Source organism: Culex pipiens, chromosome 1 (assembly GCF_016801865.2).
Source record: "Culex pipiens pallens isolate TS chromosome 1, TS_CPP_V2, whole genome shotgun sequence".
NCBI lineage: Eukaryota > Metazoa > Arthropoda > Insecta > Diptera > Culicidae > Culex > Culex pipiens.
Window position 1 is genome coordinate 119,434,177 of NC_068937.1, and position 26,413 is coordinate 119,460,589.

A 26,413-nucleotide genomic window follows, 5' to 3' on the forward strand; every position below is an offset into this window, starting at 1 on the left:
TTATAATAAAAGTTTATGTCGGTGTTGATCGATTGTAGAAAGTGTGGTGATGAGGCATTTCGTTTTAAGATATTCTTTACTCCAACCCAAATTAAGTTGAAATTGCTCAGCACTCCAAAGCTAACAATCCTTGACCTTAATTTCGTATTCAAGGGGATTCCTAACCTCTAACCCACTAATCATCTCTCCTCGTCATAATCATCGCTGGACAATCACCACGTCCCGTGTGGAAAACACTGCAATTTTCCATTTCCCCTTTGCGAGAAAGAAAAACGCTTCGTCCGGCAAACGTTGCTTTCGCGTGCCCTAGGCTAATTACACCGTCGAACAGTAGTTTGTCGTAGAGCGTGGAATTTTTTGAAATGTTCACAACATGGAATTTATTTTTTTGCTGTTGTTGCAAATTGTAGTTTTTTCGACACTTGGCAAAATGCTCGGTAATGACAAAATCACACAGCGTTTTTAATACTTTGGAATGTTTTGTTCAGAACTATCATGTCGATTGTAGAGGAATTCTTTGAGACTTCGGACAACGATTTTTTTTGTATTTTTGATTTTGTGTGTACTTTTTTTATGAGTTTCTTTTCAATTTTCGCAGCTGTCCATACAAAAGGCTTTTAAAATATTCAAAAACCTGAATCTTGAGAGAGGATTTTCTGACCGATTTTGTGATTTCTGCCAGTTGTAGGTATTGCTTAGAACTTCTCAGAAAAACATCTTACAATCTTAAAAAATACCAATTCTTTAATTCGACTTTTCACACCAAAATTCACATTTGTGATTTTTTATATTTTTTTGTATGTTTTATATGACAATTAATGGCGTCTTTTGAGCTTTGACACAAATTGGTCAAAGTTCATTTGGCAGTGTTGTAATTTTTGCTGAAAATCATGATTTTCAAAAACTGTGGAAAAACAATTCAATTTTTTTTGATTAATTTTTGGATGTAAAATCGAAGTTTCAATCCAAAAGAAGACAAAACATGCTTTTTTTTAAATCAAAAGTTTCAAAAAGTTTTATAAAAGTCATTTTTCTTTAAATTTATTTTTCAATCATAAAATGATTTACTGATATTTTATTATCGTGCACTGTTGTGATGGTAAAACTGCTGAAAATAGATTTTTTGTAAAATAACAGTCTTTTTTTATTTATTGAAGTGTTGATGATTGACCACCATTGGAATTAGTTAATGCAAAAAGAAGATTACAGTCATGCCTCGGTTTAGCACCACATATGGGGGATGCAAAACCGAGGCGTGCATAACTGAAGCACAGAGCTTATGGGATTTTGGCTATATGGGAGACATTGGCTATAATCATATGGAAAAATCATGCAAACATCAAAAAATTATAGTGTTTTGGAATCGAGATGATGGCAGCTATCCATTAAAATTATAATTTCATGAAAATTTTCACAAAAATACGTATTTTTCCTGTATTTTGAAAAAGCAATTTTTTTCTCTGAAGAAACTTCAAAATAATAGTTTTTTGCAATATGGGTATCAAATGATCGGATTTTTTCATACATTTCGATTGTAATATTTTTTTTGGAAATACTCAAAATAAAATCACAAAACTACGTATTTTTTGAAAAAAAAAAATACTCAAAATTTCAGTTTTTTGCACATGATCGGGATTTTTTCATACATTCGAATGTAATAGCAACATTTTTTTAAGTACTCAAAATTTTCACAAAACTACGTAATTTCGAAAAAAAATCTCAAAATTTTAGTTTTAGTAGTATTGGTATGGAATGATTCCGATCATTTACATTTATCCCGATGTATCATACATTTCAAATGTAATAACAACATTTTTTGAAAATACTCCAAATTTTCACAAAACCACGTATTTTCGAAACAATACTCAAAATTTTCACAATATGGGTATCAAATGATCGGGATTTATCATACAATTCGAATGTAATAACATTTTTTTTTGATAATACTCCAAATTTTCACAAAACAACGTATTTTCGAAAAATTACTAAAAAAAATCAGTTATTGCGATTTTGGTAATTTTGTGGAAGAATTGTGGAAATTTAAAGAATTTCGAAAAAAAATCTATGGTCACTTTTAAAACGTATACAAAATTCCCGATCCCTGATTTTTTTTTAGTAATTTTTCGAAAATACGTTGTTTTGTGAAAATTTTGAGTATTTTCAAAAAAAAAAATGTTGTTATTACATTCGAAATGTATGATAAATCCCGATCATTTGAAATTTCACTGAAATTTCGAGTATATTTTTCGAAAATACGTAGTTTTGTGAAAATTTGGAGTAATTTAAAAATATGTTATTACATTCGACATGTTTGTTAGAATCCCATTCATTTGATACCCATATTGTAAAAACCTGAAATTTTTAGTTTTTTTTTAATATACGTGGTTTGTGAAAATTTAAAGTATTTTCAAAAAATGTTGTTATTACATTCAAAATGTATGAAAAAATCCCGATCATTTGATACCCATATTGTAAAAAACTGAAATTTGGAGTATTTTTTGAAAATACGTAGGTTTGTGAAAATTTTGAGTATTTAAAAAAATGTATTGTATATTCGAAATAAATGAAAAAAATCCGATCATTTGATACCCATATTGCAATAACAATAATTTTGAGTATTTTTGAGTGTTGAAAAAATCAAGTTTTGCAACGAGTTGCATACAACACTTTTTAGCAATTCCAGAAAAATCATCCTTTGAATGGAATGTTACGTCAAAAGGCCATGTGTTTAGTCATTTAACCATTTAAATCAAAACAATATTGACAATTATTTACTTTTCGACACAATTGATTGAAAGTTCAACATTTCAACACCCATTTCTGTCCTGGTTTCTAAAAGTATTACTTATCAAAAATGAAATTTTTGAAAATAAATGTGCTGTCACATTGCTCAGACGATCAATGTTAGTAAACAACTTGACAGCACGCAGAGCTTCCTAACCCACTCCCACTCAACCTGAACTGTCATTAGAGTACGTGGGAAAGACTGTTTGTTTACATCCAAGGATACATCCTTTTGAAAAGTTACAACGGATTTCGTATACAGATTGATTTCTTCTTTCGTCGGTGAGAAAAGTTCGCTAGCAAGGAATTCAATCACAAAAAGTCTGATAATGATGATACATCAATAATGCGGCGAGAAACAAACTGCGAGGCAAAAACGCGTTAAGGGAGGTCACTCGGGCCATCATTCCGCGCACGAGATCTCCAACACGAGATTACCTGGCCAGGCTCGCGAGAATGAGTTATTTCACTTAATACCAAACTGGAGCGCGATGTTTTTGCCTCACTCATCACGTAATTCCGGCCATAGTCTGACGTTGGAGAGGTGTTCTCTTTTTGTATGTGTCTGTTTGGATGTTTAAAAGACTTGATTGAATAGTTGTTGAATAGTCAAGTAGTTTAATCTCATAATGTTTATTCATAATTTGGCTAAAAAATAATCAAAGTATAAGTTGTTTTCTTAAAAAAAAACAACAGTGTAAGCGTAACCTTTATTTCAGTCAGACAACGGTTATTTAAACAATTGAGCAACTTGTTGGCAACATTTAGTTTAATTTGTGAACTTTCACATAAAATTTAGCATAAAATTATTCACATTTGCGACAGCAGAGCATTACACCTTCAAGTTTGTTGGCATTCGGTCAGGTTTGTTTTTTCGTCGCCACTGGCCAGGTCAGGTCGTCAATTTGGCCGTCGCGTGACAGAAGCCATTTCGGCAATCCCGGGGCCCGGGACTCTCGCAAATAACGGAATTAGCCAAAGCCCGCGTTTGCCCCCTGCTTTGGGGGAGGTATTTGGAGGGCGGAGGGGATCAATGATTTTAGATTATGGGTGATTTAGGAGAGCGAGGGATTTCTGGGAGCTGCCCGGCCGCCGTCGTGATTGATGGACTTGATGACCGAGGTCAACGGGGAGGGGGTTGCTGGAGTGGGATCGGATTCAATTCGGACGTCCTGGGAATGGCAAATGATGGACAGCTGTGTGATTGGTGGAGTTGGGTTTTGGCCGGAAATGGAATTTAATTTAAGTTTGACCGGTGAGGTTGTGGCGGTTTAGGTTTGAGGTTTGCAACAAGTTTGCTGCTTTGAAACATTTTTGGCATAATTTGGGCCAGTAGACAGATGGACTGGCATCAGCTGCCCGGAGTGACAGCATTAAATAGGAACACGTTTTTAAGCAACTCATCAATCTCTAGTATAAAACTTGTAAAAATTCAGTTGAGTCCAAACAGTTGTGCAACATTTCAGTTGCAAACAGGTTGCAAAACAGTGATATTATGATTGCTACACAGAAAAAAATAATGTTAATGAAGCTTTAATCTTTGAAGGTTGAATATTACCTCTTTTATGATGTAATATTACCTCAATTTAGACTGAAAAAGTGACATTACAACAGAAAAGTGGTAAAATTACACATTTCCAGTGGTAAAATTACACCTTTTTTCTGATATAAAAGTTGTACCCCTTTCCAGATGTAATATTACCATGATTTTTTTTTCTGTGTAACAATTTTAAACTTTTTTATCCAATTTTAACATTTCAATTCAATGATAACTCAATTTCAGTTCACAGCAAAAAAAAGTGTAAATTTGGAAGGTGTAATTTTAGAAGGTTGAATATTACCTCTTTTATGATGTAATTTTACCTCAATTTTGACTGAAAGTGCGACATTACACCACAAAAAGATGTACCCCTTTCCAGATGTAATATTACCATGATTTTTTTTCTGTGTTAAATTACACCCTGCAAATCAACTTTGATGCAACATTGAGCTACCAAGTCACGTGCAAACTAGTTTTCCCTGCAATCACACAAACCCCACTTTTAAAGTCTCACAAGATTTCCACGTTCAGGGATTTAGGGGCTGTCCCCCTCCACCCCTTTCCCAACATGATGAAGAGTACGGTCGGTCGGTTCGAAAGGACGCTGTGTGACCTGTTCCATGACCGTGGTTACGACACGATAGCGTGACTTTTGCGAGCGCCCGCGAGACGAAACTTTTCCTTCGAATTCTTCTGCCCGAGGACTTGAACCGAAACCTTGTAATTTACATTCGGGGTGGGACTTGCGAGGACATGCGATTATTGGTGGCGAACGGGGAGCGGCGGTTAATCCACCTAGCAGTGTAATTTGAAACTTTTCAGGTGGCCACCCACCCGGGCCTGTGAAGGTGAGCGCTAATGACTATCATCGCGTACGGTTGGTTAGCGCAAGAACGGTTGTTTGGGGCAAACAAATACGCCCACGACTTTGTCGTTGTTCCCTTAGTGCGGCCACTTGGTTGGGTGTGTACTTTAGATAAGGATCATCGCCGCGGAACGCCACCACATTCGGGAGGGGTTGTCCCCCGAAGGTATAGGTAATGAACCTAACCTAACACTCATACACTGCGGACGTGTTTTATGATTGAAAAAGTTTTCAATTGTTTTCAGGCGGGGACCTGGCGCAGTGTCTTGCTGGTTCGTGACAAAAAATTAAAAGCAAAATAATAACACTTTGGCGGGGCTTCGGCGCAGGGTGTTGGTGAGAAGATGGTCACTTGAACTAGGAAGGCATACCTTTCGACAAGCAGGTGGCGAAAAGTGGTTCCCATGGTGGAATTAATGACATTTTGGCTGCAGGTTGGAGTATTTTTAGGGGAATATTTTGAGGTGAGTTTGGTGAGGCCGATTGCTTGCTTTAAGAATAAAACTATAACCCTTAACCACATTATGCCGTTGGAGCTTTTCCTAGACCTTATACATTACCCAAAAACGTTACTTAATCCACCTTAAGGTGGTTGGTGCCTTCCTCACATTCATGTTGTATTTTAGGTTGTATTTACAAATTATAAGAGTAAGAGTTTTTTTTTAATTTTTTTATTTAATTCATAATTTTTTTTCATTTGCTTTTTTATAATTATTGTTTTTACCAGAACATCAATTTTCAATTCTTTTTTTACCAACTCTCCAAAATAAAGGAGAAAAGGGGGGGGGGGGGGGGCTGTAATTGAATTTTTGCAATTCCGTCGTGAAACTACTTACTTTTCCTGTCATTCTTGAACGATGAAATAGCCAACTTTTCTGTACCAATAATAACAGAATCGAATAGCAACACTTTTCAAAAAAAATGCTGAAAAGTTCTACTTTTCAGCACAGAAATGGGTGCTGAAAAGTTGAACTTTTCAGCACTTGTTTCGAAAAGTAACACTTTTCAACATTTTTTTGATTTAAACGATTTATTGACAAAATACATGAAAATTTGACTTAAAATTTCACTCAATGAGTGTTTTTCGGAATTGCAAAAAATGTTGTATGGAACTCGTTGCAAAACTTGATTTTTTCAGCACTCTTCGTATTTATCCAACTCGGTGAACCTCGTTGGATAAATGTACGACTCGTGCTGAAAAAATCCTCTTTTTGCAACTTGTTGCATAAACTACTATTAAAGGTGCTGATATGCCACGCATGCTGAACGACTCTCGCGCGTAAGCAAAAAGACCCGGCCTTTGAGGTTATGCAACAATCAACCTTTTTTGTAGCCACAAAAAAACTTTGTTATGGCATAACTTTAAAAGTACTTCACTAAACAGAATAAAATTAAATAGGGTCTTAGGGGACCCCAAAACGAACAGAATAAGGTGGATCCGGCATTTTCCCTTCTGTGTGGAAAACTGCAGCCATGGTCCCCATTCATAAAAGCGGAAATTTACATAACGTGGAAAACTATCGTGGTGTTTCTATACTGAGTAGCCTGGCGAAACTGTTAGAACTGTTGGTGCTGAATGCGATGAAGGAGGCAACAAATCCCATCTTGTCTGACTACCAGCACGGCTTTAGGAAGGCCAGATCTACTCTCTCCAACCTGATGGTCTACGTTCCATATGTAAGCAAAGCCCTAGGAAACCGGACCCAAGTTGATTCAATCTATATCGACTTTGCAAAAGCGTTTGATCGGCTGCCGCATAAGATCATCATCAGTAAACTGGCCAAGCTTGGTCTGCCTGACTGGTTATTGACGTGGTTGTCTTCTTACCTGGAGAACCGGAAGGCATACGTCAAACATGGTCGCTCCTGCTCCAAGCTTTTCTCGGTTACATCAGGAGTCCCCCAGGGTAGCCATCTAGGTCCGATTCTATTTAACCTGTTTATAAACGACGTGTGCGAAGTCATCAAGTCGGAGAAAGTTATGTTTGCCGATGATTTGAAGTTTTATCGAGAAGTCTACAACACCAAAGACTGCGCAGAACTCCAAGATGACCTAAGTGCAATGATCGAGTGGTGCAGCGCAAACGGAATGCAGGTCAACGCTAGCAAATGCAAGGTCCTGTCGTTTTATCGTGGAAACTCTCCCATCCTCTATCGTTACCTTTCCGACGGGAAGGAGCTGGAACGTGTCGAGTCGATTAAGGATCTCGGCATTGTAGTCGACAAGAAGCTGACTTTCAAGGAACATCTCTCGGCGACAGTAGCGAAGGCAAGGACTACATTGGGATTTATTTCTCGGAACACCCAGGAGTTCAAGGATTTTCAAGCGATCAAGTGTTTGTACTTAACCCTAGTCCGCAGCATACTAGAGTATGGCGTACAAATTTGGGCCCCCAGGCTGATTGGAGATGCAAACTTGTACGAAAGAGTGCAAAGAACCGCAACGAGGATGATTATCCGCAAACTTCCCTCCAACCACCCAGTGAGACAGGCTCACTACGAGGAGAGACTCCAATTTCTGAGGATGGAAAAGCTCTCTTTGCGGGTTTCATTCCTCAGGCGTCTTTTCTTATTCGACGTAGTGAACGGAAACTCGGACTGCCAGGCACTAATAGCTTTGCTTCCGCCGCAAGCTCCAGAGAGAAATCGGAGAGGTGATGTTCTCTTTAGAATCCCGAACGATGGCTGGAGAAGTTATTTTAACCCTTTTTATGAATGTTGTAAATGTTTTAATTCTGTCTGTGTCAAATTTACCAACGGAATGTCCAAACTTAGCTTTAAAAGTAGAATTAAGGGTATAGATTAAATTCAGTCTGTGGATATTTTTTGTATCAAAGACGGTGTGACTAAATAAATAAAAAATCGGTTCAGCCAGTTCTGAGATAATCGTGTGGAAAAAAAATCAATTCTACACACATCCCCAGAGACATTTGTTCAGAATTTGATTCTGAGTCGAAAGGTATACGTGAAGGTATATCTAGGAGGTGTATTTAACCCTCTACTGCCCAAATTTTTTTTTCGAAATTTCTTATTTTTCCCGTGTTCAGGAGGTCATTTTGAGCAACTTTTGTTCTACGAAAAACTTTACTTCTCTTGTTTTATGTTTTTCTTGTTTCATTTTTAGTATTTTAATTTGCATTTATCTTGTTTAGTTTATGCTTGTTTTTGGTAGTATTTGGCCTATTCTACCACCTCCTATCATTACATTTTGCCTATCTAATTTTTTCATGTTTTTATAGCCACTTTTTCAATTTTTTGCTTGTTTTTCACATTTTGTATGTATGTATGTATGTATGATCCCCATACCCGCAGGCAACTTGGTCCTGGAACACATGTGAGCGCTAGGTGAACAATTCGATCATCTTTTACTCCGTAATCTGTACACCCACGTGCATAAGTTTTTTTGCACGAATTTTAATGCTACAAATACCGGCGCATAAAATAAAATGGTTTCCCTCTTCCCTCCCCAAGCGCCGGAAATTTGTAGCGGGTGTAGGGACACTTCGCATAGACGCCCTTGCTCCCATCACGTCACTGAGGGTATGGAGCGACGAGAAATTAATAAGCATGCCCCCTCAGTCGAACCTTCATTAGAGAAGCAGGCAATCCACAACTCACAGCGAACGACCAAGGGAACACCCTACCGCGTATATAATAAGGTTGGCGTGGTTGTCTTCAATGAATTGTCTATATGTGTGTGTAAATGAACGTGTTTTTGTATTAAAATGGAAAGGTCTCACCAAAAAACAGTGTCTTCACATAGATTTCAGATCTGAGACGGGCTTCAAAATGTCATGGTAAATTCAAATCTTCATTCTTGAGTTGCTTTACTTCTCCGTCCGTGATTCCTGATACTTTTTCGCGATCCATCCGAGATATTTCGCTGGGCCTTCACAGATGATTTAGATTTGATAGCTATCGGCACCCGGTACACATCCGGCGTAAAACTGCCCGTAACGTGAATGAAGGCATTCACGCAGTTGATGGTCTTCTTCTTGAACCCACGCGACACAATGACCGGAGGTTTGAACACTTCCCTTTCCAGCACAGATAAACCATTTTCCTTCATTGTCACCTGACGCGCAGCGAGATTATGACCAAACACAAACCGTACGAACTAATTCGTCAGAAATTAATTTTAATTTTCACTCAAACATACAAAAAACGGAAAACTCCATGAAAATGACAGGAGCAGAAAAAATTGCGTCCGACCTGCCGCGCGCTTACTTCGATCATCTTCTTTTTGCTTGTTTTTCACATTTTCTGCTATAAAATGGCACCAATGGGACACTAGAAAAATTACTGCATACTTCTTTTTACTTAAAATATAGGAAATGTTAGTAAAAAACACAGCCAAAGTTGATACCTAAAAAAGTGACATTTTTGAAAACATTGGCAAAGTCACATAAAACAAGTAAAACTTCCAACCCATACATTTTCTAAAATTTTAAGAGTTCTTCTTTCCAATGCTTTTTAACGATCAAAAATTGGTTGAAAAATTGATTTTTGGCGATTTTTTAAATCGAAGCCCGTTTATAGGCGGGGTTGGGTTGTAGAGGGTTAAGAAGTTCATTTTTCGAGTGATTTTATAGCCTTGCCTATGAGAGGTGAGGAAGGCAATACCGTCAAACTCCAAACGACACTAATTTCGGGATACCGTGGAGATTTTCCCTTATCCCCTTAAAAAGTGGGCTGTCAAATTTGCTTGGCTTCCTTGGAAAAAATTAAAGAGTGTGTATTGCTCTATTCTCTTCAAAACAAAACTAATCTGAAATTTAAATTTTCGCTTGTTAAGGGAGCGTTCTTTCATTACGTAACGCAGTTGGTAGGGAGGTGAGGGGGGGGGGCGTCAGAGACTGCGTAACTCAGTAATTTTTTAATTTTTTTAACTCATACATTTTTTTAGAATTTTTATGGAAATTTTGTTACAAGGGAGGAGGCGGTCTAAAGTTCGTTTTTTTTTTGCGTCACGTAATAAAAGAACGCTCTCTAAAATGCTAAGATCGCCGTCACTTTCTCCATTCCATTAGTTTCCACGTGCACGTTCTCGTCGCCAAGTCTGATGGGGGTTTTTGGCGGCAAATTGAAACATTGTCGTGGCAGAGTGAATTAAGCGGAGGCGGAGAGTGGACCCGGACACAAGGAAAGCAAAACTCCCTCGCGCACCCACTTTTCCGGTCGCGTCGTTATTAATAATGATCTTGGCCAAGAGGATCGTTTCAGCACACATTTTGGAGGCTCTTCTGCGATTAACTTCCCACGCCAGAAGCTGCTGAGTAATTAGATGTGGTTAACCGGCATATGATGTGGGAGGGGAAGGACCTGACGCGTGCTCGTGCATAATTAAAGTGAGAGCACTTTTAATCCTTTGGTGCTTGGATGAGCTTTGGCAGAGTCAGGGGGGTCAAATGTTGTCACGAATGGATTTTGGCGATGGAGAGGAAGGTGGATTGAAGTATGGTTGGATTAGTTTTTACGGCGGAAGTAATCTGTTTGATGAGATAAATCATTAAGTGGATTAGAGAAACTTTTTTGTGTTTATTCAAAGTAGCACAATAGTACAGCATTTTGTTTCATTTTTAGACCTTTTATTCACTAACTGTATTGAAGACTTTCATGTACAAGAATCTGTAACCCCCCTTTGGAAGAATGAAGTCTTCCATACAGCAATTGAATATTCTATTTATGTCCATAAAAACACTTTGCCCATTGACTGGGAATATGAAGAAGTCCTGGAATACAATAAAACAAACTTTGTAGAAGCCAAACGTAAACTACTTGCAATTGACTGGCAAAATTTATTTAATAATGAAGGAAATGTCGACGAATTAGTAGGAAAATTCTATACGGAAATTAACACTATAACATCTGAAACCGTACCTACTAGAAGAAGACGACGTAATAACACAGGCAACAAATACCCAGTGTGGTTCACTCCACAACTAAGAAATTTAAAAAATAGAAAACAAAAAGCCTACAAACTATACAGAAACAATACAAATGACACAAATCTTCTGAATTATCTGAATATTTCCGACCAATTTTTTTCGGCACTCAATTCTGCCAACGAAGAATATAATAGTAAAGTCGAATCTGAAGTCAAATCATGCCCGAAGAATTTCTTTAATTACGTAAAATCCAAATCCAAAAGTAGTAACTTCCCATCGCAAATGCAACTGGACGAAAATGTAGGCAGTAACTCAAAAGAAATTTGCAATCTTTTTTCAAATTTTTTTAAAGAAGTATACACCTCATTTTCCGAAGAAGACCGCGACCGCGACTACTTTTCATATATACCGGAATTTCCAAATGACGTCTCAGTCAATTCTTTGTCAGAAACGGAAGTACGCCAGGCATTGAAGGACTTAGACTCATCAAAAGGACCAGGACCCGACGGAATAGCACCTGCATTCCTAAAGAACCTTGCAGAAGAATTAACATATCCACTGCATCATCTTTTCAACATGTCAATAAATACTGGAAAATTCCCACAAACATGGAAAAAGTCTTTTTTGGTGCCTATTTTCAAGTCAGGCCCAAAATCAGACATACGTAATTATCGCGGAATTGCCCTTTTGTCTTGCATTCCAAAACTTTTCGAATCTATTATAAATGAAAAAATCTTTCAGCAAGTAAAAAACCGCATCACATGTAAACAGAACGGCTTTTTTAAAGGCCGCTCTACTAGCACCAACCTTTTAGAATTTGTAAATTTTACACTGAATGCAATGCATAATCGCAATTTCGTAGAAGCAATTTACACAGACTTTAGTAAGGCATTTGACAGAATCGACATACCATTATTAATCTTCAAACTGCAGAAAATTGGAATTCAACCGAACCTTTTGGAATGGCTTAAGTCATATTTGACTAAGCGCGAACAAATTGTTCGCTTCCAAAATGTACTATCGGAATCAATTCACGTCACCTCTGGGGTTCCGCAAGGATCCCATCTAGGACCTCTTCTTTTCATCTTGTATGTAAACGACATTTCCTTCATTCTTAAAAAAATTAACGTACTTGTATATGCAGACGACATGAAATTGTATATGGAAATAGGAAATGCCAATGACAGTCATGTATTCCAAAACGAAATTAATCTTTTCTACACATGGTGTAGTAAAAGCCTACTCCAATTGAATGTAAAGAAATGTAATTCCATTGCCTTCAGCAGAAAACATGAAACACCAAACATAACAGTATTATTAGGAAACCAACCAGTAGAAAAATGCAAAGTAGTACGTGATCTAGGTGTCATCCTAGACTCACAACTAACTTTTGTAGAACACTATAACACAATAATAAACAAGGCAAAAAGTACATTAGGCTTTATAAAGCGCTTTGCATTCAACTTCCAGGACCCGTATACTATTAAATTACTCTATATAACGTATGTCAGGCCACTCTTGGAATACTGTAGTATCGTCTGGAATCCATACTATGCCGTACACCAAGCACGTATTGAATCTGTCCAAAAACAATTCTTACTGTACGCACTACGTAAACTTAACTGGACTGCATTTCCTCTCCCATCGTATGAAGCACGCTGCATGCTCATAAACATACAATCATTACAAGAACGTCGTAAATTTGCCATGCTCTCTTTCATCAACGACATTATTTCTCAACGCATACAGTCAGCAGCATTATTTTCAGTAATACGCAATAGTATTCATGAACCAAGCCGTACTCTAAGACATTCACCACTTTTTAGAATAACTACATACACGACAAATTATTTAAAAAATTCGCCATTAAATCAAATGATGCGCTTTTATAATGAAAATTCACAGTACATACATTTCGACATGTCTAAACCGGAACTACGAAAAAATCTGTACAATAGAAATAATATCTAGTATGTAAGAAAATTGTAAGTAGTCTACATAAGCTTGACGAATAAACAATAAACAATAAACATTCCTCTCGAAATCACTGAAACATGTGTCCACTTTTCATGTGTTTAAAAATCAGTCATGCCCCAAATCAAAACCAAAAGCAAACACACGAGAGTGCTCTCGATACACTTGAAATAAACCGGCAAATCTGTTCCTTTTCAGTAAAGAAGGGCGAAAATCATGCCCCCAAGGATCTATCCCCAAAATCGTGAAAGGACAAACCCACAAAAAAGGTCCTCCACCTAGAAATTCATCCATCTGGACCACGGTCAGCCATCGATCCCCTAGCAAAAGTTGACCATCATTCCTCCCTTGAGGGGGCAAGCGGAATCCCACTACCATATCGGCAAACAAAAAACCCCCATGTTTAATTCAATCGTAGATTTTCACTCTGTCCACAGAATCACTCCCACTAGAGGGGCGCAAAAAAAAAAGGTTAAAAACTCTCTCCGTTCCGGATGGCATCCTTTCGTCAGCAACTCGCACATTTTGGTCACCGGGGCGGTTCGGCACGACGGAACGCGCGGGAAGGTCATTTTTATTTCATAACAGAAGAAGACGGGACCGCCACTTTGCTCCCAGGTCTTTGATTCATAGCCTTTTGCATTAGTGAGTGATGATGCCGTTTCCGTTTCCGACTGGATCGTTGAAAGGTGGGGTTGGACTTTAAAGTTTCCCGATTTATTTGATATACTAAACCTGGAAAATGGCTTTCTAAATGTCTTAAAGAGCATCAAGCCAGCTGCTTGGCATTGTAGCTCAAGTGGCACGTCGATGATAAGTAAAAATATCATCAGGAAAACTATTTTTTGCGTTTAACTGTTATTATTTGGTGCGCTCAATTTTCAACCCACTCCCCTATGATCTATATTGTGACAAGGTAGGTGCCGTTATTGACCCATGATTGTGCACTGTTAAAATTTTATAGCGTTCAATTTTTAAAGCTCGAATAAACTTGAAAATTTGGAAAATAAACAATTGGGTCAAATTTTTCTTCCCAGTACCACCATTCAATCAACCAAAAGAATCCCACCCAAAGTGTCCTTTTCGCTTCCACAAACACACAACTTCCTTGCACGAAGTGTGAGTTAAAAGACCGTAACCCACTCGCGGTGGGTACTCACCACTCCACCGTGGTGTTTTGCGGTATGCAGAACGGCACGGATGACGACGCCGAATCGAATGAAAGATTTATGACTTTGGGCGTTGAACGATCCACCGCCGCACCCTCCTCACTTGCAGTGGGTGTCGGTGGGTAAAACCGCAAAACCGGCACCCAGTGCCCACAGATCGATCGGCCATCGAACGGATCAACGTGTACGGAACCGTGGAAGCTGCTGCAGGTGGATTGCTTCGATGGTGGGGAGAAGCGGGGCTGACGGTGGGTGCAAGTGGGTCTTACGGGCGATGGGCACTGCTCTCGAACTTTGCCCCTCGGTTTCTCTTGAGGGATTTGGGCTGGGATGCCACTTGCCGTCGATTTATATAGTTTTCCACTCAAAAATATATCCTTTTGGGGGGAATTGAGGATGTGGGTTGAAGTGGGGCACTCTACCAAGGGATCTACAGTTTGGTGTACCGAGAATAAAAAACTCTATTCAGATCGGTTATAGTTTTACGATACATTTCCATTTTTATTGGGCAATATTTTCGGGTTCTGGCCACTGCTTCTGACCCACCAACTTGGCCCCAAGCCCATCGCTTTGGGACAAAAAAGAACCGAACGAGTTTCGCTATCTGGGGAGCAACAGTGCTGCCAGCCCGCAAAAGTTATGGCATTGTGGTGTTCTCTGTCATTGGAAATCTATATCCGATACATAAAAAAATACTCTATATTTTTATGATTAATAGAAGTGGGTTTCGCTATTGTTACTCGCCACCACCGGCACGATCTGCTGCAATTTTGTTGTGAAGTTGCTGAAACCCTATCGAAAGAGCTTTAGCTGGAAAAGCTCAAGTGCTGTGTGTTGCTGTGCATTTTTATCGGAATCGATTTATTTTTTGTTACAATTTATGGAAAGCATAATTTTTGTGCACCAGCACAGCAGGAATAGTTTATCGGCTTTAGGTTTATTGGAATTTGATCCTGATGAATAGAGTTCGATTCACTCTGCTATTATTTAAGAATTATCTAGCCCGTTATTTCACAGCAATAATAGGATCGAGCGCTTATCACTGTTTCCCCAAAACGGTTATTATAATCAAATGTTTTGCCATCGATGGCATCAATTCTCAACCCAAAATCCGAAATCAGTCGCATTAGCCTAGACACCGTTTAATTGCCGGACCAGCAGCTGCTGACACACGTCCCCTATTTTTGGTTCGACCTTTGAAACCCGCAACTCCCCAACCCCTCTAATTTCGGAAAAATGTATCGATTATTAGATTAGTACAACAGCCCTCGGCAGTAATGCGGTGAAAACTTGGCCGTGGAGGAGTAAGAGTGCGTTTGCGTGTCCAGATCAATTTGGCTCGTCATTAGAGCAAACGCAGTGGGAGTTTGGGAGCCGTCGCAGGGAGTGGCTTTGAACAAAATAATTTTGGAATATTGTGTGCCAAAAAATCTTGTTTTAAGGCTAATGTAGCTTTTTTATGAACAAAAATTTTCTTCTCTTAAAAAATCTTGCACAACTCGACAATTTTAAGGTTGATGTCAGTAAATGCTTCAGTTTCATCAAGGTTTGATACATTTGGGCCTACTGAACTCGCTTTGAACGACAGTATATTTAATTTAAGTTAATTTTCAGCGAAAATAAAATTGTAAATTTCGGGTTTAATTGCTATGGAATTTACAATTTTATTTATTGACAAGAAATTATTTGAATTTCAATTATGTCGATTCGAGCATGATCAGGGAGCCCAAATCTATCATACCTTGACGAAACTGAAGCATCTACTGACATCAACTTCAAAATTGTCGAGTTTTGTTATGAATAAAAGGTTATTAATAGTTCAAAAATTTGGCTATAATACCAAATCAAATTTTCCGAAAAAAAAAAAACAAAACTGAGAACTATTTTAGACTTGTTGCGGGATCCTATAAGAAACAGGAACAGACAGTACAGCATAGAACAGCATAGCATAACGGGTCTGCACCACGTTTTATGGTCAATTATTTATTGTAAGATATTTGAATCACATTTCTATTATATAGCACTAACATTATTTTGTATTTAAAACATAAATAATTTCTGAAATTTATTTATTCCCCAAGTCATCAAACCTTACGGTACCCCCTGTCAGCTTGACACCAGTCAGTGGCAAGCCGTTTCATCTGGAGGGAAGGTGGAAATAATGGAAGTGGAAATTATGCAAAACTCAAAGCTGCGGTGTGGCAGTGGGAGTTTGTGAGTCGCAATCAAATTAAATGGAAACATGCCACGCGCTCGCGTCAGGACACACGACTGCGACTACGACGGCGTCTGCAACAGGATAATTGTGAACTGAAGAGGGAGGAGGAAGGAGGCACGCACGTTGCGTGCGTGGGCGTATTTGCTTAGAGAAAGAGAGAGTGCGTGAGCTCCGTTTGATTGGATTGGATCATGGGCTGGTGTGGAACTGATTGGAATTAAGCTGGGCGGAGAAAACAGCAGGTGCAATCGATGATTACATTTGAAGTCTGCTGACAAAAAAGTTTGAAAGGCTGAACATGGTTCAAAAGCTCTTTTGGAAGTTGTTGAGTAAAATATGTAACTGCATTAAATAATTCTTTGCAGCACTAAGTAAACGCCAAACAGCAAACAACTAATTTCCAAACGATGGAAACCACGCGACTGTTCAAACTATCATTCCATTCAATTCTCCATCCTTAAATTATATCTGATACTATTAACGGACAAGAGAAAAACCACCTACCACCCACTAAGGGCACGCTACCCATTAGAAATCCCCAGACCACCCACCCGCAACCACAACGCAAACGAAAATCCGTCCCGCAGAGGGAATTTCCCCTTGAAAAACTCAATGTCAATGTCTGTGCGCCGCCAACCGAACATAAAGCGACATTTTACGGCCGCAGAAGCTCCCAAATCCCAAATTCACCCAACCACCCTCGGAACAGGGACAAACCACATCCATCCAGCAGTTTGGTGTTTGGTTTCGGTTAAAGTTCGCAGTGGTTGTGGCTCGGACTTAAAATGAAACACTCAGCGTCACTCGCTCAGCGGGACACGGTGAAAATTTGGAAATCTAACGTTTTACAAATAATAACCAAAAAATCATTTTAGAATCGTTTATGGTTTATATCACTTGAAAGAGATTCCATTATGCCTTGAAATTGTGATCAAATAAACAGTGAAAAATCTTTAAAAATTTATAACATTTGGTCTCTTGAGTTTTCTCAATCAAATTGTCGAAAAATATTGAAATGACCATTTCAATAAACATAAATTTCAATGAACTTTTCAGCATTTGTTTTGAAAAGTGTTTTTATTCGATTTCGTTAATTGTGGTAGAGAAAAGTAGGCTGTTTCGCCGTTCGATAATGACAGAAAAAATAAGTAGTTTCACGACGGAAATATATTTAAAAACTCTTTTTTGCAATTCCGTCGTGAAACTACTTACTTTTCCTGTCATTCTTGAACGACGAAATAGCCTACTTTTCTGTACCAAAAATAACAGAATCGAATAGCAACAATATTCAAAATAAATGCTGAAAAGTTCTACTTTTCAGCACTGAAATGGGTGCTGAAAAGTTGAACTTTTCAGCACTTGTTCCGAAAAGTAACACTTTTCAACATTTTTTTGATTTAAACGATTTATTGACAAAATACATGAAAATTCGACTTAAAATTTCACTCAATGGGTGTTTTTCGAAATTGCGAAAAATGTTGTATGGAACTCGTTGCAAAACTTGATTTTTTCAGCACTCGTCGTATTTATCCAACTCGGTGAACCTCGTTGGATAAATGTACGACTCATGCTGAAAAAATCCTCTTTTTGCAACTTGTTGCATAAACTACTATTTTAATGCATATATTGAAACCATGGCTTGTAATTAGAATTTTTATATTTTTTCATTACATAGTCAAGCTCCTTAGAATATTTTTACGAAGCATTTTGACTGTTAAAACATTCAAACGTGTGTAATGATTCTGTTTTATATTTTTTAAACGAAAAGAAAAGTTTGAAGGCCTTTGAAAGTTTTTTTTTTATTTGAGCAAAAACTATTCTTTCATAAGTTCTCGACATGGCCAAACAGTTTTGAATTGTTTTACACAAAAATTGAAAAGTTGAAATTTTTGTTAACTAAAACAAACCCAAATATATAAAAAAAGACTTTAGAAAGAACTTTCAAATTAATAAAATTCCATTTATATAGAAAAAAAAACTTAAAAAAGGAGCACATCTTGGATGTCTATAAAAAAATTTTCAAGTATAAATAACATTTTAAAAAGCTCCTATCTGCATAGAAAATTATGACTCATAGGTTGTTTCGAAAATTTACTCTAGAAATATTATGTCGTCCTTCTTTATTCGAAAGTGTCTTAAAAACAGGGGGATTTTGTTTCCCAAAAACATAAAAATAGAAATGGAAGTAGAAGTGCAAATGACTGAAAATATTTAAAAATTAATTTCCTTCGCTAATGGCAATTTTTAGCAATAATTTTATGCATTTTTTATTCTAAAATCATGCGAACTTCACTAAAACTTAAAATATGCAGTACTTTGTTCTACAAAACCGGAGGAAATAAAAAAAAAATCCCATAAAGTTGACTTGGAGGCTTGATGCTTTGTCGGAGACGAAGCCGATTTAGCGGTCTCCATCACTCAAGTATCGGCTAACATTCCCACCCATTTCCCCGTGTCTTACCACTGGTCGTGGCCGGAGTCGGTATTGATCAGCATGATAGGGACCTTTGAAATTTGCGAAGGGGTGATGATTGGTTCCTACTTTTCATCTGTGGTCCACGGAGCAATTTTTTGAGGTCCTGGTCGATAACGAAGTAGCATCTACGGGTGTAGAAACCAGTGCTATGCTATGCAATGCGAGAAGTTGGGAATCCATCAGCTGAACGTTTTTAAAAGTGTATGTTTACGCACGACAGATGCCAGTTTCGTGTTCACCAGTTTCTATTTTCTGACCGCTCCTTCAACAATCCAAGTGGGATTTCTTCTCTGTCAGGGGAAAATTCCACCCAACTTCATGGACTACATTATCTTCCCCGCGTTCGGAGTGACGAGCGCCAAAATCCTTTTTCGTTAAAAAAAAAATGGGTGATTGAAATGTGATGTTACCCGCCTCCACCCATCCACAGGGCCGCAATCAGCGCCTTCGGTGAGTGGGCGTCCAGTCTCTCCGAACGAAGAATGGGGCACTGAGCTATAAAGTGCCGTCGTAATGTGAGTTTGATTTGGAGTTTCGGGAGACGAGCTCATATGGTATCGGAACGGGGGTTTTCCCGGCAAAGTGGAAAATTGTGGGTCGTAAAACAGACTCCGGGAAAACAACAAATGGTGCTCGGGATTTTGGAAGTTGGAAATTGAAAATGCTTGTTTGTTTTGGGGACCTTTTTACTGCCAAAATGAATGACCCTTTATAGCGTGGCAAAGTTCTTTTCCGAATGGCTTGCGACTTAGAAAAAAAAACTTACTGTAAATAGAGGTCAATTGTCCATAGTATGCATCTTACCTGGAATAATGAAAAGAAAGAAAAAAAATTAGCATTGTATCATATGGTATTTTTAATACAGGAAATCCCCTCCTGCTGACTCCCCACGCAAAATGTTATCGAATCAATTTATAACTTTTTAATAAACTTCCGTCACAGAGCTCAAACTCAGTTTCAACCAGCCTTGCATTGCACAACTTTTTACCCCCACATAAAGTTCACCTTCTTATTGCCCATTTCCACGCCACGCTGCTGAGAAGCCTTTCCCGGTGTTCACCCCGTTTTTTTTAAAGAAACTTTTACCGAGGAGCAAATTTAACTTTCTTGATGCCTCGTGGCGGGCGAGCAAAAAAATGATGAAAAGAGAGCGCATCCTTTTGGGCAAACGATTATTGGATATTTGGCGGAGGACTACGCCTACAACAAGGCATTACGTTAAAGTTTTTTTTTGTTCAAAGATCACTCGAATTTAAAAAAAAATGATTATAAAAAATGCAAATCTTTTTCGTAAAACTATTCATAAACATTCACTTCAATTAAAAATGTCACGTTTCAAACATCCATCTGTATTTTTTTAATGTTTGATTTTTTTTTTAAAGTTAGATTTGGTTTACCCTGTGAATCTATACGTCAAATGCTATATCAAGTAGGCGAATATCAGTTTTACCCCTAATCTGACAATATGTTTAAAAATTATTTTAAATCATTCTAAATGGCATTTTTTTCAATCAAATTAACAACTTTTCAACTTCAAACTAACGTGAAATTTCCCGAGGATTCCGAATATGTAAAAATTGATTCCAAAAAGTACCGTCTTCTTGGGCTACAGGGTAAAAGTTAACATAGTAGAAAGTTTGTTATAGAAAAATCTTAAATCTATGAGAAAAACTGCGATTGGCCAAAAAGTTAATTCCGTAGGCTTATAGTCCATGAAATTCTCTAACTTTTGTTTGTTGCAAAAAGATATTAAGGTTAAACAAAAACAATGTTTAACAGTAATTTGCAAAAGCTATGAGAAAAAGTCAACCCAATCTTAGATGTATATAGCACATTTTAAAGTGCTTCAAAAGACCTTTCGAATGCATCTAAGAGAGATGGAATTGAGCAAGTTTTACGCAAATGGGGGCAATTTTTTGATTGTTCATGTTTTTTGGACCTCAACCTTCAATGCCCGTTTTACCCCACTTCCCTTTGTCGTAGAGAGCCCATATTTGGCATGAGTTCATCTCATGTATAGACAAACAAACGCTGAAAGTTTCATCCAAATCGGAACACCTCGATACGACCTCTAGAACAAACCGGGCAAAATCTACAAATACTGCCTCTTAAGGGACCGTTAAGGACGTATTAGACTATGGCAAACAAACAAACAAACTCGCAAACAAACAAACTTTTTGACAGTTTGGCAGTTTGCCTGCATTTTTTTTTTTTGCAGAAATGTCAGCCTACATACATTTGAAATTTGTTTGCGAGTTTGTCGCAAACAGGTTTGCGAGTTTGGCAAACTGTCAAACACAAAAAAATGAGAGTTTGTTTAATTTCCATAATCTAATACAAACTTTATGAGATATTGAAAACTGGACCTTGGCCTCATAATCAGGAACCAAAATGATCGCTTAGAACAAAGTTTCACGACAATCAAAGAGGGTTCGGGACAGCAGCTGTGTGAGTTGGTGGAGAATAACTCAGTTAAAACTCCCTTTCGCTAGAAAACCAAAACCGCGCAGGTTCGTTTATTTGTACGTAAGACCTTAAAAAATTCACACTTTACGTCCTGCCAAACGACCACGGCTGGAGCTCTGCCATCGAATCGTAGATTCACGGCCTTTGTTCCGGGAGACCCAGTTTCGGAGCCCGAAAAAAAGGGCGGCTCGGCTGCGCTGTCGTAAAACAGACTTCAAAAGGTTCCCCTTTTCGGCCGGCTTGCGGAACAAACACGACAGAGCGTGGCGGTTGTGTCAAACAATTTGATGAGGTTATGTCAGATGTCCCGTGACCCTGTGACTCGTCGATCCGGACGGTTTGTAAAGGTCGTGTGATGTGGCGCAATCCAGTGGTGGTGTCGGGTTTCATGAGGCTGTGGGGAAAACGAAAGGATGGTCCCCGGTGGATAGTGAAACCAGTGGAAAATTTGGTGGAAATGCAAGGTTATGTTCGACAATTTTGATTATTTTTGTAAGGATGTGTTTTTGGCAAGTACCTGAAGGATCCTCGATCTATATCCAGACTTTCAATCCCTTTAGGAAAATCAGGAATCAGCACGGATCAACTCTCTACTAGTTCTACTAGCGTCCCAGCCAATCTTCCAATCTAAAGGAGCAAGTTAGATCGTAACTTTTTCTTATGAGACAGAAGCCGCAATAAGCCATGGAGTCTGTTTCGTATTCCTTCTCCCTATTATAGTTTAAATTATGACACTGACTGGAAAACTCGTAACAAACCAGAAGACACCGCCTCACGCTGGGAAATGCCATCGTGTTCGGAATGTTTACGAGCGGATTTGATGGGACCCTCCACTAGGCCAGGCCACCCACGCAACCAACCAACCGTCGGTGAAAGTGGGATTCCGGTTCCGGGAACAATCACAATCTGACATGTGTTTCTGGGTTCATTTAAATGTGGCAGCGCCGCGCCGCGGTCACGATTTCAACCGTGCGAAAAACATGTGTTTCCGGACCGGTCCGTGGTGACATTTTCCAGGAAGAAAATACTGTTTCAAAATGGTTCATTCAAAGCCTCACCTTGGCAATCATAATTACGGTTTGCAAGGTAACTCTTTTCATGGAAAGTTAGCGCCTGCAGCTATGCAATCGTACCGTTGAATGCGCACAATTATGCGTTGCAAGCGGAATCTATTCAACCGTAAGTGGTGCCCGAAGCTGGGACATTTACACTTTCGGTATTTTGAATGGAAAGTACTTGCAGAAAATTGTTTGGATCATTCAGGTGTGGTAATGAACATTAGGGATGAAAGCCTCCCTTGGGTCTAGTAGGTAAACAGTATGAATTAAATGTTTTCGTTAATTGCCGCGTGTCTTTGCAAAAAATACAAATTTTTAATTCTAAAAGGAAGGTTTTCAAAGCACCACTGTTGTCATGCCTTGCGTACGTGCATTTTGGAGTTGTATGATTACTGAGTTAAGGATGTCACCAAGATGGCACAAAAAAAATTACCATTCTTAGTAAAAAAGGTCCGGATATATATTTACTTAGGTAGACAAGATAAATTATATTGCGAAAAACGGAAAATTATCACACATTACAACATCCAACAGTTTTTTTTTGTCATAGTAGTCGCCTGAAGGTGTAAAGGTTAAGTAAAGTTTAGTAAATTTGGTTCAGTTGTTGTAGACAAATGGTTCAATTATTTTAATATACACTCAAACCCCGATGGTTTGACACCAACTGTTGTCAAACGAACGGGGTCACTTTTTAGTTTGACACCCCTTTTACACGGAGTTCACACACACTACCAAACGTTTGTTTTGAAAGTGTGCGTGAGCGCCGTGTAAAAAGTGACAGTTCGTCACTTTATAGTTTGACTTTGACCAACCAACGGGGTACAAACTAAAAAAGTGTCAAACGAAAAAGTGACCAACCACCTGGGGTTGAGTGTACAGTGATCGCAGAAAAATAAAATAAAAAAAAGGTTTTTAAAAATTTAAAGCCCTTTCTGTGCTAGACAACGTTACAATAACGTTTGTAAATAATAGCAATAATGCAAAATATTAAAATTAATGGTAAAAATAAATAGCTCGCTTAACCCATTTATTAATTTTTGACAAAACATTTTTCACTTTTTCGTTTTCATTCAACAAGACCAACATGTTGTCTGATAAAATCTGTGCATTTTACACATAACAAAAAAAATCATCCGATTTAACAATTTCAAAATCATGCCTTTTTAAATCAGGAACTGTGAAAATACAACCAAATATATTTGTATATCACGTTTATGATTGTAAGTTGATTGTAGAAAAAAATATAAAATACAGTGCAAATGGAGCTTGCTGTATTTTTCACATAAGATTTTTGACGTTATTTTAACGTTTTTCACGCTTTGTGAAATTTGGTATTTTGAAGTTTGGTCCAAGTGAAAATTGAAATATTTTTACGTGCAAATTTACAAAGCCTAAGCAGTACTTAATTTGCTTGTAGTAAATTTATATAAATCAAGTTTTACCTAACTTCAACAATTTTAAATTTAGACTACTTTGTATGTTCATAATATTCTCACAACGAATACAGTCCAGACTTGAATATCCGAAGGCCTCGAATAAATTTCACTTCGGATAAGCCAAACTTGGGATGATCGAATAAGGCCGTTGCAAATATTTTACAAAGTTTATGTTCTTACTCGAAACTAGGTCTCCGAAGGTTTGATTGTTCAGGCAATTGCAAACCTCTTTTTACACCTAAGCTTCCATTCACCACGGGATTCGAACTGACGACCTTCAGATTGTGAGTCCAACTGCCTACCAGCGACTCCACCGGGACAGGACCCAGGGAGACGACTTCTACTTCTGGACTGAGCTAAAGACCTAACCTCTAGGTTAGCCCGGGGCCAACATTTACTTCCCCGTCCGACGGAAGGCGTGATCAGACAAATCTCGTCTCGAAAAATGACCGTCTGGGATCGAACCCAGGCCAACTGGGTGAGAGGCAACCACGCTTACGCCTACACCACCGGTCCCAACATGTTTTATTTATTTAAAAAATAACCAAGGTTTTGAAAACTCTAAAATTATCGGAAATCATACATTTTATTTATACGACTCGAAACCCCAAAACAAGAACTCATAATTTCTCACAAAACAACACCAACATTTCCTCGCCTGATTGGCACCGTTCTCCAAGAGTGGTCACCCGGTAAGCATTCCTCGTTGGTCCATGCTGTTTGCCTTTCTCGTCCAAGCAAGCAGTTCTTTCTCCACCCGAAACAACCCACTCCAATGGAATCGCTCCACGTGAACCAATAATGACAGCGCGGTGTTGGTGTGGTAAACCATGTTTGCCTTTCCAAATGGGCCACAATATTTACGTTTCATTTTCGATTTCGATGGTTTTGCTTGCTTTCTTTCTCCAGTTGAAATTCCACTGTTATCGGGGGAAAAGCGATGATTTTCCACTTCAGTTGTCACACAACACATTCCGATTTTTTTTCGCTTTGTTTAAAAAAAAAAGTTTTGGAAAGAAAAACTCGTAATTCTGAAGAGGCTCAACGGTTTTTCCATGGGGTTTTCTCATTTCATGTTGATGCTTGCGCCGGAGCAGAACAACAATCGTTTTTATTTTAGGGAAAACATCGTTGGACAGCGACATGAAAAACCACCTTATTTTCCAGTATTTTTCCAACGTAAGAAAAAATGCGTTTTCAAACAAGCAGATGTTTTCTTAGCATTGTTTGGGCAAGCCACGAAAAAAAAAAACTTATTGTCGAGGTCGTCCAAAACACTCGAGAGGAGAACAATTTTGGTCCCGGTGGTGAGGAAAGGAAAAAGCTTGGGAAAATTTTATAACTTCAAGCGCTTCCCCTTTGGGGGAAGCGGAGGCCTTCGAAGGGATCCAATTTATCACATTCTTCGAAATGATGAATATCTAATGGGGCGGTGGGAAATCGGTCCGCTCCCGAAAGGGTCCACGGAATCAAACAAGATGAAGTACCCCATGGCGGTGGCAGTGGCGGCGAAGAATCGTTCCGGGTGTTCCAAGTTATGCCTTAATAAATGTGATTTATGGTTTTGCTCCAAGTTTGAACGGTTTCGGGCTGGGGCTTCTGGCTTCTGGGAGAAATCTAAATCGAATGGCTGTGTTATGGCGTGTTTTGACAACTAGAACGAGGCTTTTGGTTGTATCAATATTGAGATGGATTGGCAATTGAGACTTCCATCAAACAATGTCAGTTGAAGGCGTTCTAAAATATTGAAAGTTTTTTTTTAATAATGACAACTTAAAGGTTTCCAGTTGTGTGTCTATGAAACTAATGATGACAATATTTTTTTGAAAAAATCTTTTACAACGATTTATAATTATAGTTGCACTTAATTTAAATATTAAATTATTTATTCTAGTTTTAATTTTTAATGTATGGAAGAAATGCAAAATGTTAAAGTTTCAGTCTAATAAAAAAAAAAACAAAAATAGAATTAAATAGAATTTTCTCATTCTTGGGTGACTAGCGCAATTGTCTTCAAACGTTGTTTTACTGTTTTTTTTGTTTTAAATTGAATTCATGATCAAAATGCAAAAAGTGTATCTCTTTCTCTCTCTTTCTCTCTCTCTCTCTCTCTCTCTCTCTAACTCTCTCTCCTTTCCTTAAGTATCCTTTTTGTTCACGCTCTATTGTTTGCAACAGCAGCCAGCAACCGAGGTGCGATTATCCGAACGCACGCGCTGCTTGTGGTAACAAAAGAGGAGTCGACTCAACAATAACAAAAAGCTGCGAGTGTGTGTGTGTGTGTGTCCGTTCCATATGAGTTCACTCTTCCTTCGTCGTAGAGAATCGTTTCTTTTCCTTTCTGTCTAGTGGTCGTTTGTTATTTCGACAAAACTCCAAATAGTAAAAAAAAACTCTCTCGTGATATTTTTGTTATGATTTCTTAAAAATGGCTTCAAAATATTACCCAGAAGGCAGCATGTAAGCGGACGAGGGCGCATTACTAGAATGCATCGGTAACAATTAATAAAGGCGTAACGCTCTAAATTTTTGAATCACGT

At 38.2% G+C, this 26,413-nt stretch overlaps 1 protein-coding gene across 2 annotated transcripts in view; it reads right to left on the reverse strand.

Annotated features, from left to right (window-relative positions):
* The window catches only part of LOC120421197 (leucine-rich repeat-containing protein 24), a 281,819-nt gene that overhangs the window by 107,333 nt on the left and 148,073 nt on the right, over nt 1–26,413 (reverse strand). The window lies entirely within an intron of this gene.